Raw genomic sequence first — 17,465 nt, forward strand, 5'->3', positions numbered from 1 at the left:
AACAAGTTACTGTCTTCGTATATATAGTTAAAGGCTACCCAGCCATTGACCTTCGGCTGTGCGAATGCGCACAGGTTGCCCAAACTCTTATGGGATTCGCCAAAGCGTGCGCGAGTAAAGAGTGGGTGGGCAAATGTCTATAAGGTACAATACATATGTAGAATTGTGGACAGTTGGGAATGTGAGTCTCACGGGAAGCGTGCAAGGGATAAGTCCCTGAAATCGCGCTATTCATATGTGGCCTCGGTGGCTCAGATGGATAGAGCGTCTGCCATGTAAGCAGGAGATCCCGGGTTCGAGTCCCGATCGGGGCACACATTTTCAGCTGTCCACATCGAGGTATATCAGCAACACCTGTCGGCAGCTGAGGTTTTCAGTTAGGAAAAGCTGCACTGTCATCAACAGTAGCTGTTCTTTCAAGAACAAGTTACTGTCTTCGTATATAACAACATTATGTACTAAATAACTGCTAGCCCGGACTACGTTGTATGTATCCACGCAATGCTTTCAACTGATTAAGGAAAGAGTATTAAGTAGTGCTAGTGGTTGCTTAGAAACATTGTGGATGGAGAATTTGAACTGCCAATGTGTTTTGTGAGTGATGAAACTTGGTTTCACCTTCCTGGCCAAGCGAATACCTAGACTAATTGCTTTTGGTCTACAGAAAATCCTCGGATATTCTTTGAAACCACAGTCAATGCAGTTGATTAGCAGAAATATTTTAGGAATTTATCTTCTCAGTCAGAGGAATATGGAAGTCGGTACTGTTTTTCAAGTAGGATGGAGCTATGCGCCCGAAGTCACGTTAACCACTGTCTCGTGTTCAAACACCTTCATGGAAGAACGCGCAATAAGTAGACATTTGTGGCCACCTTGTTCGTTGCAATTATCTGCATGCGAATTTTATCTACAGGTGTTTCTGAAAGGAAATGTACGAAAATAACCCCAAAACGATAGACCAATACAAAGAAAACACACACCACAGTATTGAAAAAAATCGATGTTACAGTTGCGCATAAAGTGATTGCGAATATGATAACATGAACAAAAATGGTTCAAATGGCTCTGAGCACTATGGGACTTAACATCTGTGGTCATCTGTCCCCTAGAACTTAGAACTACTTAAACCTAACTAACCTAAGGACATCACACACATCCATGCCCGAGGCAGGATTCGAACCTGCGACCGTAGCAGTCGCGCGGTTCCGAACTGAACGCCTAGCATAACATGAACAGAAATTCATATACGTTCAGGACGATCTTTCCAAGATATGTCGTAATTTCCAAAAGCACTTCTTTAATGGAATAATATTTTTCTATCAGTGAATGTGCGTATTATTGAGGTATGGCCATTATCATCTCGGTGATATTGTACAGCATTGTACAATAATTGACAAATAATTTAAACAACATAGTGTAAACACCTTTTCTTCGGAGCTTATTCAAGACGAATCAATAACGCACTGAAAGTTCAAAATGGTTCAAGTGGCTCTGAGCACTATGGGACTTAACTGCTAAGGTCATCAGTCCCCAAGAACTTAGAACTACTTAAACCTAACTAACCTAAGGACATCACACACATCCAAGCCCGAGGCAGGATTCGAACCTGCGATCGTAGCGGTTGCGCGGCTCCGGACTGTAGCGCTTAGAGCCGCTCGGCCACCCCGGCCAGCACTGGAAGTTCCTTTTGTTCCTTACTTGTGGTATGTTAGTTATAAAAGCTACCCGTACAACTGTGATACAACAGTGAATAAAAAATAAACTACCTGGTTCCGATAGGAAGACGTTAGAGTGTTATGATGGTAATAAAAATGAATACTGCCAAAAGAAGGAGTAAAGAAGATTTCTGAGCATTGTACGTGTCTGAGGAACACGACCTCAACGAAAATAGTGTGACAGGAACAGCACAAGCAATCTATTGATGATGTAACGGGTGCTCTATTCATGGTGGTGTTAGGAGCACACAAAGGCTGTCCTAAGGGCTAATGGAAGCACCTAATGTAATCCGAAGGAGCCAGCTTGACACTTTTCTTTATCACCGGCTGTGGTTAGGTCTGGATGCAACGAGGGAAGCCTACAATCAAAATAGAATCAACACTTGTCACACGTAATGGAGGCCCAGAGAGATTTAGAACGGAAGCATCTCAAGAAAATATATCTGGCAGAATTCACATAGAGTGTAATTCACCAATGACAATATTCCTCACAAAACGACAAAACAAACGGAAAGATTCCCGTCATAAAGCTTCTTTGGCCATTAGGTCGATTACTACGCGGGACGCCAAATGTCCCGGTATTTGGATACTGTTAACAATTCGAAGTAAACTGCGCAAATAATAATAAAAAAAAACGTATCACTATTAAAAAACTCCGTAATTGTATCCCATTGCGAACATAAGCTTGAAATTTAACTCAAGACGCCTACAACCGTCCTCTCTAATGGTGAGTAACGCTTCACGCAGCAAGGTGTCTGTACATGTGAAATAAAAGCCACATCTCAGAAGTTCAACTAAGCTATAAGCTAAGTTAATGATGTCCTATTTGCATCAAATATCTCCACAGTTCTGCTCAACGCCATAGTGGACGTGTCACGCGATGGGAATAACATCACAATCCCGCTACCCACACTTCACTCCTTTCTTAGAAGTCTCTGCGACAAAGATCAGAACCGCGACACCCAGCGTTGAAATCAAGGGGTTTTCTGACGGGTGACCGAGGGAAACATTTCAAACGCACCATCGCTCAGAATTGACACCAAACGCCCTCAGGAGGTGACATAAAGAGCATCAGTGAAACCATCCCTTCCCTTGCGGCACTGATGTTCAACCGTTTCGCAATCGAAAGTGACATTTCGCAGTGCAGTGAGATTGCAGACATCCCCTGGATGACTGAATCCTGCTGTAAGGACGTCGTGGGCTGCCACCCCATTGAACATGACCTGACCGCATTGGAGCGTAGTGCGACTGCAGTTTTTGGTCTGATTTACCGGGTGGAACCACCAGGGACCATTAAAAACTATTCGACGTAATCTGAATGTCATCCGAAGCGGAAAGTTGTGTTTATACTTTCCCAGCCCTCCTCTCTCGTGCCATGTTGTGACGTGACCACAGACGGGCGCAACGTTGACATTCGCCTGAATAAAATAGTAAAAGGTCCCTCGCAGACAACCCCACCCACCCCCGCACAGTTCGGCAACACCCTTGCAGCCGTCTATGCAGTCATTGATGAACACGTTAAAAATGTACGTGTCAGAGACTTCGACACCCAATGGTGCCTCGCGGCTGCTCTAGCAACTCTTTCGACTTCCTATAGGTGGATTACCTCTTGTGCTGTGAATTCACATGACTAGAAAGATAAAACCATGCTCCATCATTCATGACGTAATGGAAAGGGTCTAACAAACCATGGTTGATGTTACTCCAAAGCCACGTGCACTAATCTACACGTTTCTGTCATCCTCTCGTAATTGATGTGCAACCGCCAGAAGGTACGGCTTCATAGTAGGACTTTTAGATATCCACTTAAAACTCCTCCTACTTACATGCACTTGTTGGGGCAGTTTACGTGTAGACATCTCTGGGCTCTGAATAATTCGTCGGCGAACATCTGCAGTGTCGTTTTACATTTTGCACAGATCCGTCGGTGCTCCAGTTTTTATACAGCCTGAATTGTTCTCTTTGCTAGTAGACCTCTTGCCGGATACTCGACCCCAAATATTTCACTAGTCCCAATCGAACCTGTTTTCACACATTCTCCCACAATTTCAATTCCTACTTCGATAGAAAAAGTCGTTTTGCATACCATAAAGAGTAAGGTCTATCATCACAGATGACACGAACGGAAATGTTGGCAGAAGAATGCTAACAGTATATTATTGCATAAAACTGTTTCTTTTTGTAACTGTTTACTCAATTTCAGAAGTGGAAATATTACATTCGCATTTGAAGGGGAGGCGGACCACTTCTAGCTGTGCCATCCTGTAGTATTAAAAATACACCCTGAAATAAAGAAAAACGACGCGCCACGAAGGAATTATCCAAATCGGACTGAAATTGGTAGATGTGATTTACATGTACAGACAACACAAGTTACTGCAGTTAAAAAAATGGATGATTTATTCAAGAGAAATAGTTTCACAAACTGAGGAAGTCAATAACGTTTTGGTACACCCCTGGCCCTTATGCGGTCAGTTATTCGGCTTGTCATTGATCAGCTGAGTTGTTGGATGTCCTCCTGAGGGATATCGTGCCAAATTCTGTACAAATGGCTCGTTACATTGTCAAAATCTCAAGGTGATTGGAGGGCATCGCCCATAATGGTCCAAATAATCTCATTTGGGGAGAGATCCGACGACCTTGCTGGCCAAAGCAAAGTTTGGCAAGCACGAAGACAAGCCGTAGAAACTTTCGCCGTGTGCAGTCTTGCGTTATCTTGCTAGAAGTTAACCCAAGGATGGTTTCTCATGAAGAACAACAAAACCGGCCTTAGAATGTCGTAGATGTACCACTGTGCTACAAGGATGTCGATGACAACGAAAAGGGTCCTGCTACGAAAAGAGATACGTCTCTGACCTTGAATCTCATTCACTAGAGTAGAATTTCAGGAAGATAATGCCCCCTGCAAACTGCGAGATTTGGCATCATATCACTCAGGACATCCAAAAACTCTTTCAATGAATGCCAAGCCGAATAACTGATTGCATAAGGGCCAGGGGTGCATCAAAGCGTTATTGACCTCCTCAGTTTGTGAAACTCTTTCTCTTGAATAAATCATCCATTTTTTTGAAAGTTATAACCATATTAACAGAATCTTCCGTCGGTTCTTGGGAAAACTACATTATAATAAATGAAAAGCACCAGTTTGCTTTTGCTCTACAATATTGTAGAACAAAAGCAAACTGGTGCTTTTCATTTATTAAAATTATAACCATTTGTTTGTTTGTACATGTACATTCCATCTACCAATTTCCGTCCTATTCGGATAATTCCTTTGTTGTTAGTCGTTCTATTCTTTTTTTTTCTATATATTTTTTTTAAATTCTACAACGGCATTATTAACAGTAACGTCTGCTGAGTTTGCTCAAAAGCATCCATGCGAAATTCTGTGGACTCGTGTTAGCTATGATCTCTGTAGGTTTCGCTTTTATGTACCAATATCTTTGGTCAGTTTCAGTACTTGCCCACTTGACTGTCTACTCGTTCCTCATAAAGTATGTCATGTAGCGCTCAGTGTGCGAGTTCGTTTTAACCTGAAGTGGTCTAACAAAGTATACAGTAAGATGCTCATCAGTGGTCTCCATAGAAGTATTTCATTGGCTGAAACCACACATGTTACAACTTTCAAGGACTTCTAAATATATTTATAAAATTAGACAGAACTTATATGTGTGGACCCAAAAATTTACAAATGCTGTATAGCTCTCAAGTCCCACAACAACAAAAACTGCAGAAAAAAAGCAGAAACTACTTACAGCGGTCTCTTGTGTGCGTTTCTTCAGGTAATTCTAAACTCGGTGACAAGATACCGACCAGGAAACATCATGTACTCATAGAAACATCAACCTCCAAGTGCAACATTCTTCCCTACTGCCTGACAAAAAGTCTGAAACACAGAGAAGGGGGGGAGGGGGGCACCAAAATGAAATCCCAGGGGTTGAGGAGGTACCTCTTTTTATTCCATGGTTACACAATCGAGTCAAATTTACAAAGGATTTTGCAATATGATGCCACTTATCAGTATGATGATGTTTCACCCCCTCTGAGCTGGACACAAGCACTAATTCGATTGGAAACAGAGTCGCAATCCCATTACACCATCTCCTGAGACAAGCTGGCCAACAACTGTAGTAAATGTAATATAAATCATTCTCGGACTTCTTTCCGTGTCAATTCAGGGTAAAACCTCGAGCTTTCGACGATTTCCACCATCGTCTTCGTCAGGAGCAACTGACTGTCAAAGTTGCTGCTCTGGTGACATTATACAGCCAAAAGATTGCTTCTGATTGGTCGGTAGTTACGTCATGCTGTCGCAGATGGTGTCAACGTCTGCGCTGGTGGCGCCACCGCTCCTGTCGTATCGTAACTGTTGCGACGAATATCTCTGGCTTTTCTCTGCATTGAGAGCTCACTTCCATGTATCGGTAAGATATATCCGCTGTCACGGTTGAACATTTTCTCACACATTCTTATTTCTACAACCTCTTTAATTATAGAGTTTCAGTATGTGGAAGCCTGTGAGAAAACTTCAGTTTTTTTCAAATAGTATTTTATGTTTGTTTGTGAGGATGTGCTAATCAACCGCTGATTTCTCCATTTTTCGATTTTTAAAATGCCGTTTACGTTCTGCATAGCGTTCGGAAATAGTGCGGGTGGACAGATCGATGTAATTGTTTCCGACCTCCTAACAAGATAAGGCAGATACTGCACCCTATTAAGGACAGTCTCGACCTCAGGATTCCTGGGATTTGCAAGATCCCATGTGAGTGTGGAAGCAGCTACATCGGTCATTCCATCCGCACCGTTCCCGACCGCTGTACAGAGCATATTCAAAATCGAGAGCTGGAGAAATCTGCGGTAGCTGAGGACAAACAGATATAAAATACTGATTGATGAAACTAAAGTTTTGTCTCAGGCTATTACATACTGGGACTCTATAACTAAAGAGGCTGTAGAAATAACAATGTATGAGAAAATCTTCAACCGTGACGGCAGATATAATCTTAGGGATGCATGGAAGCGAGCTCTCGATGCACAGAAGATCCAGAAATATGTTACGCTACGGCGGGAACCTTGGCTCCACCAGCGCTGCCGTTGACACCATCTGCGACGGCATGACGTAACTACCGACCAATCAAAAGCCGTCTTTGGGCTGTAAAAGGTCACCACAGCAGTAATTTTTACAGTCAGTTACTCCCGACGAAGACGACGGTGAAAATCGTCAAACTGACGCGGCAAGATGTCCGAGAATGTTTTACGCCACAGTGCCGTTGCAAAAGAGTTCGTTGTCACATAACTAACGTAAATGGTCCTGAGAACTGGTGGTGGGACGAGATGACGTCCGAGCTGGTCCAACACGTTATCTGTAGGGGACGGGTATAGATGGGCACCTTAACAGCCACGGGAGTACCTCGCAGCTGACGACCCATTCATGTGCCAACGTTAACACCACGACACCGGCAACTAAGACTAAAATGGGCGCGTGACCATCGATGCCTGGAGTTTGACGCGTGGCATAGCGGTGCACGGTCTTATGAAACGCGATAACTTCTTCATGATACCGATGGGAGGGCGCGAATCCATCATTTTCCAGGGGAACAGATCCCTGACAAATGTACTCCGAAACGGAGACTAGCTGGCAGCGATTCCATTATGCCCTGGAGAACACTCACATGAGTATGCATGGGTCCAGTGGAGCTCGTGCAGAGCACCGTGACGGCCAAGGAGTGTCGCACACTGGTTGCAGACCACGCACATTCCTTCGTAATGATCATGTTTCCCGACGCCAATGGCACTTTTCAATAGGATGATGCGCCATTTCACAATGGTAGGAATGTGATGGAGTTGTTCGAGGAACATATTGGCGAGTTCCAAGTGGTATGGTGGCTCCCCAGCTCGCCAGATCTGAACCCAGTGGAACACATCTGGGATGCGACTGAGTGAGATGTCAGAGCTAATCGCTCCACTCCCCGGAATTACGGGAATTAGGTGCCTTGTGTGTGCAGATGTGGTGTCGGCTCTCTGCAGCAACCTACCAGGGTCTTATTGCTACGACGTGTCGCTGCTGTTATCCTTGCCAAAGATGGACATACCGGCTATCAGGTAGGTGGTCATTATGTTCTGGGAGTTTGTGTTAGGGTAACAACTTCTCAAATTATAAACTGTAAGTAAAGTCTAAAGTCTAAATTTCACCCGTATATGTAAGTGCACTAATGAACCAAATTTATTCATAATATAACTAAATACTTATCTAATCACTAAAAATTTGTTTTTTTTTATGTTCGGGATCTTAAGTCTACGGCCCAATAATTTTTAAACTACCAGTATCTTAAGACCAGATTTTCTGCAAACTGCATCTGGCGACTCTATTCAGAAGTGGTACCACAGGCTGAAAAGTCGCACTAATTTTTCTAGAATCTCGTCAACGATCACAAACACGAGAAGTACTTTGGCTTGAAAGCTTGAATGTATTAACCAAAACAGCGTCATCTCTCCCCGCCCGAGCGACATCATGGAACTAACAATTATTTTAATGTAACTGAGTGTTTCTATTCTGTTGGGCATGTCCGACAGAACAGATAATGCTCGGGACGATGCGGCCTGTATTTCTGAAATAGAGAAAGAGGGAACAACGGGAAGGGAGTATGTGTGAAATCATGACTCCCGGCCGCACAGAGCATTACACCCCCTACTCGCAAATTCTTGATTCCCATTGGCGTTCGAACGATATTTGTGCATCCTCCACGAAACATACGTCATAAGAGCCGTCCCTGTCGATTACATTAATGTTACTGAGTGTTGTCTATTCTGTCGGACGTTGCAGCTTTGCAATGCCCTCTGCGGCTTGGAGTCGTGATTTCCCACCAACCTCTTTCCCTTTCTTCCCCCGCTTCTATTTCAGAAAAGAAGTAGCAAACAGTTGTTCGAACGAACATGCTTAAGTGTTGATCAATGTATTAAGAAAATGCGTGTTTTTGTATTTGTTACACGTCGAGCGCACGAGTTTGTGGCACCGCTGCATAGTGGTTGTCTACTTCCGCGGCCTGAGGCATTGCATGTCGCTCGGGATATGTCCACAACCGCATCGTCAACGACGCGATGGACATTGTTATACTCAAAGGAAATATGTCTGCAAATAAAATATGTTCAGTCGTTTTCTTCTGTATGAGCTTATAACAAGTTACCACGAAGTTGTATCTAATGTGATGATAGTTTCTTAAAGAAATCACGAACAGAAGAACTATTAAGTGATTAGAAACAAAATTAATTTTGAGTTGGATTTTTATTCATCCAATAATCTCCTCTCGACCTGATCAAGATTCTAATATGTACTAATTTGCTGTGGTTACGAAAATAGAAACAATGCTCAAAATAAGTTGCTTTCCTTTCTAAAATCATAATGAAAAATATCGGAAGAAGTATTATCCTTGACAAAGACTATAATTGACTTCAGATATTCCGACGTAACTTGACTGAACTACGAGGGCGTTCGGAGAGGTAATGGCTCCGAACATTTTATGTGAAAATTCTTAAACCTTTTTTAAATAAAACAAACGTTATTAACATAATATATATTTAGTCTTCATGTCTACATATTTGCATCCATTTGCCGCTAGAGGGCTCCGAAATGTAGCGTGTAACATGGCGCCGGGTAACGTAACTATGTCGGTGCAAGAGAAACCCTCAGAAAACAGAAAGCACGAATTCGAAGAGTTGGTCCGCACACTGAGCACCCACTCCATAAGCATGGCAGTGCAGACCACACAAGAGCGCTGCGATATCTGCAGACTGACGGACGCCTTGGGTTCAGTGTTACAAGACATCAATGCGTAGACATGAAGAATAACGATGTATAACGTTAATAAACTTCTTTTTATTTAAAAAGCTTTAAGAGTTCTCACATAAGAAAATTTGAGGCATTACTTTTGAACACGCCCTTGTATTACTAGAATTTGAAGTTACAACTTTCAGAGTCATGAAAAGTGTTGCAGTTTTTTTTTAAATGGTATAAAGAAGCTGTGCCAATATGGCATAAAGAAGCTGTGCCATCGAAATTTAGAAGCCCAAATCATATGAAACATCAAGAGAAAGGAAGAAAAACAATTGCGACGTTGGTAGCATGGTCTTCTTGCGATACGGGCCAACATATGGCAGATATCACCATTCTGGCCCTCAACCGCTAAAAATGAAGAATATTTGAGGTAACTACATAAATTAGTAGCAGCACTGTAAGGACCAAGTGCCCATTAAGCTGTTCCTACAGAGAAATCTCATTTCCGCAGAGTAACGTAACCGCAATAGATACTAAAGCGCATTACAAAACTGATAAAATGACAAACGACAAAGTAAGTTATAGCAAAAAGTAGTATATGAACTGCTGGAAAAAGTTTTGCAGCACTTGCATTTGTTAATCCAGCAAAGACTGTTATGAGAAGTCTGGCCATCCCAAATGTGGATGATTAAGCCCCGCCTTCTGTAAAACATAATGTATTTTAATCATCTTGATGTTGAAGCTCTTTTGTCTGTGTTTGCCTTTAACATAACACATTTTTTTATAGTGGACTCCGCCTTTACCAAAACACAATTTTGTTATTCGTCCCAGACATGTTTCATTGCAGTTGCAGCATCATCAGTGGGTTTTTTATTACTATGACTGTTAAACATAAGGAATGTTCATTACTGTTTAAATACATATATATATGGTTTCTAAATCGTAATTACAGATTTTTGAAGAGTACATAAAATTGTGTATTCATACCTTCTTACCACATGGTAGGGTTTTCCTGCTGTATTACTTTTTTACAGTGACTGTTTTTCTTTACAGTTTGTCACCTGCAAATATATACAACTTGTTGTTGTGGTCTTCAGTCCTGAGACTGGTTTGATGCAGCTCTCCATGCTACTCTATGCTGTGCAAGCTTCTTCATCTCCCAGTACTTATTGCAGCCTACATCCTTCTGAATCTGCTTAGTGTATTCATCTCTTGGTCTCCCTCTACGATTTTTACCCTCCACGCTGCCCTCCAGTACTAAATTGGTGATCCCTTGATGCCTCAGAACATGTCCTACCAATCGATCCCTTCTTCTGATCAAATTGTGCCACAAACTCCTCTACTCTCCAATTCTATTCAATACCTCCTCATTAGTTATGTGACCTAGCCATCTAATCTTCAGCATTCTTCTGTAGCACCACGTTTCGAAAGCTTCTATTCTCTTCTTGTCTAAACTATTTATCGTCCAAGTTTCACTTCCATACATGGCTCCACTCCATACAAATACTTTCAGGAACGACTTCCTGACACTTAAATCTATAGTCGATGTTAACAAATTTCTCTTCTTCAGAAACGATTTCCTTGCCATTGCCAGTCTACATTTTATATCCTCTCTACTTGGACCATCATCAGTTATTTTGTTCCCCAAATAGCAAAACTCCTTTACAGTTTTGTGTCTCATTTCCTAATCTAGTTCCCTCAACATCACCTGATTTAATTCGACTACATTCCATTATCCTTGTTTTGCTTTTGTTGATGTTCATCTTATACCCTTCTTTCAAGAGACTGTCCATTCCGTTCAACTGCTCTTCCAAGTCCTTTGCTGTCTCTGACAGAATTACAATGTCATCGGCGAACCTCAAAGTTTTTATTTCATCTCCACGGATTTTAATACCTTCTCCAAACTTTTCTTTTGCTTCCTTTACTGCTTACTCAATACACAGATTGAATAGCATCGGGGAAATGCTACAACCCTGTCTCACTCCCTTCCCAACCACTGCTTCCCTTTCGTGCCCCTCGACTCTTATAACTGCCATCTGCTTTCTGTACAAATTGTAAATAGCCTTTAGCTCCCTGTATTTTACCTCTGCCACCTTCAGAATTTGAAAGAGAGTATTCCAGTCAACATTGTCAAAAGCTTTCTCTACGTCTACAAATGCTAGAAACGTAGGTTTGCCTTTCCTTAATCCAGGGTCAGTATTGCCTCACGTGTTCCAACACTACTCCGGAATCCAAACTGATCTTCCCCGAGGTCGGCTTCTATCAGTTTTTCCATTCGTCTGTAAAGAATTCGCGTTAATATTTTGCACCTGTGACTTATTAAACTGATAGTTCGGTAATTTTCACATCTGTCAACACCTGCTTTCTTTGAGATTGGAATTATTATATTCTTCTTGAAGTCTGAGGAAATTTCGCCTGTCTCATACATCTTGCTCTCCAGATGGTAGAGTTTTGTCAGGACTGGCTCTCCCAAGGCTGTCAGTAGTACTAATGGAATGTTGTCTACTCCCGGGGCCATGTTTCAACTTAGGTCTTTCAGTGCTCTGTCAAACTCTTCACGCAATATCATATCTCCCATTTCATCTTCATCTACCTCCTCTTCCATTTCCATAATATTGTCCTCAAGAACATCGCTCCTGTGTAGACCCTCTATATACTCCTTCCACCTTTCTGCTTTCCCTTCTTTGCTTAGAACTGGGTTTCCATCTGACCTCTTGATATTCATGCAAGTGGTTCTCTGTTCTCCAAAGGTCTCTTTATTTTTCCTGTAGGCAGTATCTGTCTGACCCCTGGTGAGATAAGCCTCTATATCCCTACATTTGTCCTCTAGCCATCCCCGCTCAGCCATTTTGCACTTCCTGTCGATCTCATTTTTGAGACGTTTGTATTCCTTTTTGTCTGCTTCACTTAGTGCATTTTTGTATTTTCTCCTTTCATCAATTAAATTCAGTATCTCTTCTGTTACCCAACGATTTCTACTAGCCCTCGTCTTTTTACCTACTTGATCCGCTGCTGCCTTCACTATCTCATTCCTCAAAGCTACCCATTCTTCTTCTACTGTATTTCTTTGCCCCATTCCTGTCAATCGTTCCCTTATGCTGAAACTCTGTACAAACTCTGTTTCTTTCAGCTTATTCAGGTCCCATCTCCTTAAATTCCCACCTTTTTGCAGTTTCTTCAGTTTTAATCTACAGGTCATAACCAATAGATTGTGGTCAGAGTCCACATCTGCCCTGGAAATTTCTTACAATTTAAAACCTGGTTCCTAAATCTCTGTCTTACCATTATATAATCTATCTGATACCTACTAGTATTTCCAGGATTCTTCCATGTATACAACCTTCTTTCATGATCCTTGAACCAAGTGTGAGCTATGATTAACTTATGCTCTGTGTAAAATTCTACGAGGCGGCTTCCTCTTGCATTTCTTAGCTCCAATCCATATTCACCTACTACGTTTCCTTCTCTTCTTTTTCCTACTGTCGAATTCCAGTCACCCATTACTATTAAATTTTCGTCTCCCTTCACTACCTGAACAATTTCTTTTATCTCATCATACATTTCATCAATTTCTTCATCATCTGCAGAGCTAGTTGACATATAAACTTGTACTACTGTAGTAGGCGTGGGATTTGTGTCTATCTTGGCCACAATAATGCGTTTACTAAGCTGTTTGCAGTAGCTTACCCGCACTCCTATTTTTTTATTCGTTATTAAACCTACTCCTGCATTACCCCTATTTGATTTTGTATTTGTAACCCTGTAGTCACCTGTACAAAAGTCTTGTTCCTCCTGCTACCGAACTTCACTAATTCCCACTATATCTAACTTTAACCTATCCATTTCCCTTTTTAAATTTTCTAACCTACCTACCCGATTAAGGGATCTGACATTCCACGCTCCGACACTTAGAACGCCAGTTTCTTTTCTCCTGATAACAACGTCTTCTTGAGTAGTTCCCGCCCGGAGATCCGAATTGGGGACTATTTTACCTCCGTAATATTTTACTCAAGAGGACGCCATCATCATTTAACCATACAGTAAAGCTGCATGCCCTCGCAGTACCAGCACAGCAAGGCCGTTTTGGTTAGTGTTACAACTTAATGTAGGCAAAACATTTACGCAAAAATTACGATTTCTAAACTGTTGTGGCTATGCCTGAGATTAATAATTCATGCGAAAGGTTGTGTGTGTCTATTTGCATTATGTTTCACCTACGATTTCTTGTTTCGTAATCTTCTTCATTGTCAAGTTCTATGTATTGAGTTGTCACTGTCACTGTTTACCAGCTGTAATAACAAGGTGGCAGACAGTGGAGCAGTAGAAGGTACGAAGGTGTAAAACAAGATGGCAGACGGTGGAACAGTTGAAAATGTCATTGGCGGTTGTTTTGAATTTCTCAGTGGTGTGTGTGTGTGTGTGTGTGTGTGTGTGTGTGTGTGTGTGTGTGAAAAGAAAGAGGGAGGGAGGGAGGGAGGGGGAGGGGAGAGGGGGAGAGAGAGAGAGAGAGAGAGAGAGAGAGAGAGTGAGAGAGGGGGGGGGCGGAGGGAGGGAGGGAGGGATTTAGAAACTAATATTTATATATTTAAACAGTAAAGAACATTCCTTACCACTGATGATGCTGCAACTGCAGTGAAACATGTCTGGGACAAAAAACAAAATTGTGTTTTGCTAAGGGCAGACCCCAGTCAAAAACATATGTTATAATGTATTTTCTTTTTTAATGAGCCAGGCGTTTTTTAACCCATATGTCTACTGTGGGTATAGATTTATTACTGTAAAAATATTATAGGAAGTTCGTATTTGTTTATCATTTTTAATACTAGTATAACAATTACGTTTTTTTTATTTTGTTTGGATTTCTCACACTAAATTTCGCTGATTGTGTGAATTTCTAAGGGACCAAACTGCTGAGGCCATTGACCCCTAGACTGAAACACTACTGCAACTAACTTAAACTAAAAACAACACACACACACCCATGCGCGAGGGAGGACTCGAACGCCCGGCGGGAGCGGCCGCGCAGTTCGTGACATGGCGCCTCAAACTGCACAGCTACTCCGCGTGGCTACGCTAATTGAGAAAGTGGATATTTACATTTTGGTTTGTATATAAGCGCTTTTATGGTTTTACAGCACGTCATATGCAAGGTAGTCAGAATAATTTGCTTACAGAGCTATTAATTTTCCATTCCTTCTGCCATATTGCGTTAGTTCCTGTATGTAGCGTGTCTGCTTTGTAAGTTCTCCGTATCTCTTCCTGTACACTTGACAACATACTGCCGCAGTCAGAATCCAAGAAAGAGGCAAGAGAGCTGGAAAACGTGAATATCACTAGTCGATGAAACCGCTTTGGCTGCAAACACAACATACACTATTTTTCAATCGCATCTTCTCTCGTGCACAGGTGTTTGACATGCCTGTATCGATTTTCCCCCGGGTCGATTTCACCGGCGCAAGGAGGAGCTGGTCCTCAAAGTGACGAGAGTGTCATCGCGGCGTTTTCACAGAGTTTCAAGCGGCGCTCAAGCTCGAGACGGGGCCTTGCCTGGAGACTGGTGAGCGGAGGGTGAGCTGTACGGCACGGAGCCGGCGCTCGGTGTCACGTGTTGGTGTCCATGCGCGGGGCCGGTAGGCAGGCGGGCAGGCAGTCTTAGATTTGCTGCTGTTCGGACAATACACGAGTGGGAGCGAGCAGCGGATTGTCACTGGCCCAACCGGTAATGGCGCGCTGTGTGTAATCCGCACTCGACTGAAGGCGGAAGTTTCGCTCTCTTCTCCGACGTCTGGTCAACGGAAGGAATTGTTCAGGTGTGTGTGAATTCCTAAGGGACCAAGCTTCAGAGGTCATCGGTCCCAAGAAAGGAATTCGCTGGACTCTACAGTCGTTGCGTTTCTTAAATACTCTTGGTATTTAGGCCGTGAAGTGTACTGCCCCCCTCCCTCCCCCCAAAAATTGGTGCACCCTTTTAGAGGTTTCCAGTTCATTCAAGATTTATTGTTACAACATTGCTCATGGACAACATGAAATGATTACATTTACAAATCAGTAGCAAAGGCGGTTCTACGATACTAGGTATCGGCCCATGCTGAAACACCCATGTTAGTACGTGGTGTAGCCCACACGGGCGGCGATGCAGGTACTGATTCTGGTATCCAGCTGATCGTACAGATAGCGAATGTTCTGTAAGAGTTGTTGGTTGACGAATCGCACGAATCAGTTCTCGTCCCATCACATCCCACGTGTGCTCGACTGGAGACAAGTCCGGAGATAATGCTAGCCAGGAAAGTTGCCGTACGACATGCAGAGCACGTTGAGCTACATGGGAGGACGGGGTGTGGGAGAGCATTGTCCTGTTGGAACTATACATCACATTCCTGTTGCAAGAGCGGCAATATAACGATATTCTGCATGCACCGAGCCCTAGCTATCTCCCCTCGAGAAACACCAAAGGTGAACAAAAGTTGTAGCTTATCGCACACCAGACCATAAGGCGTCGGGTGGGGCCAATGTGTCTTCGACGAAAGCACTTTACGAGGCAGGGCTCACCAAGTCTATGTTGTACGAGCAAACGACCATCACTTGCATTCAGGCAGAATCTGCTTTCGTCATTGAAGATTACGGCACGCCATTCCATCTATTGAAACGTAATCAGCATGGTTTCAGAAAACACAGCTCTTGTGCAACGCAGCTAGCTCTTTATTCGAACGAAGTAATGACCGCTATTGACGGGGGATCTCAAGTTGATTCCGTATTTCTAGATTCCCGGAAAGCTTTTGACACCGTTCCTCACAAGCGACTTCTAATCAAGCTGCGGGCCTATGGGGTATCGTATCAGTTGTGCGACTGGATTCGTGATTTCCTGTCAGGAAGGTCGCAGTTCGTAGTAATAGACGGCAAATCATCGAGTAAAACTGAAGTGATATCAGGTGTTCCCCAGGGACGCGTCCTGGGACCTCTGCTGTTCCTGATCCATATAAATGACCTGCGTTACAATCTGAGCAGTTCTCTTAGGTTGTTCGCAGATGATGCTGTAATTTACCGTCTAGTAAGGTCATCCGAAGACCAGTATAAGTTGCAAAGCGATTTAGAAAAGATTGCTCTATGGTGTGGCAGGTGGCAGTTGACGCTAAACAACGAAAAGTGTGAGGTGATCCACATGAGTTCCAAAAGAAATCCGTTGGAATTAGATTACTCGGTAAATAGTACAATTCTCAAGGCTGTCAATTCAACTAAGTACCTGGGTGTTAAAATTACGAACAACTTCAGTTGGAAAGACCACATAGATAATATTGCGAGGAAGGCGAGCCAAAGGTTGCGTTTCATTGGCAGGACCCTTAGAAGATGCAACAAGTCCACTAAAGAGACAGCTTACACTACACTCGTTCGTCCTCTGTTAGAATATTGGTGCGCGGTGTGGGATCCTTACCAGGTGGGATTGACGGAGGACATCGAAAGGATTCAAAAAAAGGCAGCTCGTTTTGTATTATCACGTAATAGGGGAGAGAGTGGCAGATATGATACGCGAGTTGGGATGGAAGTCTTTAAAGCAAAGACGTTTTTCGTCGCGGCGGGATCTATTTACGAAATTTCTGTCACCAACTTTCTCTTCCGAATGCGAAAATATTTTGTTGAACTCAACCTACATAGGTAGGAATGATCATGAAAATAAAATAAGAGGAATCAGAGCTCGAACAGAAAGGTTTAGGTGTTCGTTTTTCCCGCGCGCTGTTCGGGAGTGGAATGGTAGAGAGATAGTATGATTTTGGTTCGATGAACCCTCTACCAAGCACTTAAATGTGAATTGCAGAGTAATCATGTAGATGTAGACGATCCTCTGACGGTACCAGTCGAACTGTGCGCACCGATGCTCTGACATGAGTGGAAGACGCGCTAAGGTTGTACGTGCCTCTAGACCCACTGCTAATAAAACCGGCTCGCAACAGCTCGTGTTGACAAGTCCTCGCTCACAAGTCCTC

At 42.9% G+C, this 17,465-nt stretch overlaps 1 non-coding gene across 1 annotated transcript; it reads left to right on the plus strand.

Moving 5' to 3' along the window:
• The first annotated feature begins 240 nt into the window (after positions 1–240).
• Positions 241–314, plus strand: Trnat-ugu (transfer RNA threonine (anticodon UGU)). The gene has a single exon. It is a non-coding gene; the product is annotated as a tRNA-Thr (tRNA).
• Positions 315–17,465: the final 17,151 nt, after the last annotated feature.

This window comes from Schistocerca serialis, chromosome 7 (genome assembly GCF_023864345.2).
Source record: "Schistocerca serialis cubense isolate TAMUIC-IGC-003099 chromosome 7, iqSchSeri2.2, whole genome shotgun sequence".
NCBI lineage: Eukaryota > Metazoa > Arthropoda > Insecta > Orthoptera > Acrididae > Schistocerca > Schistocerca serialis.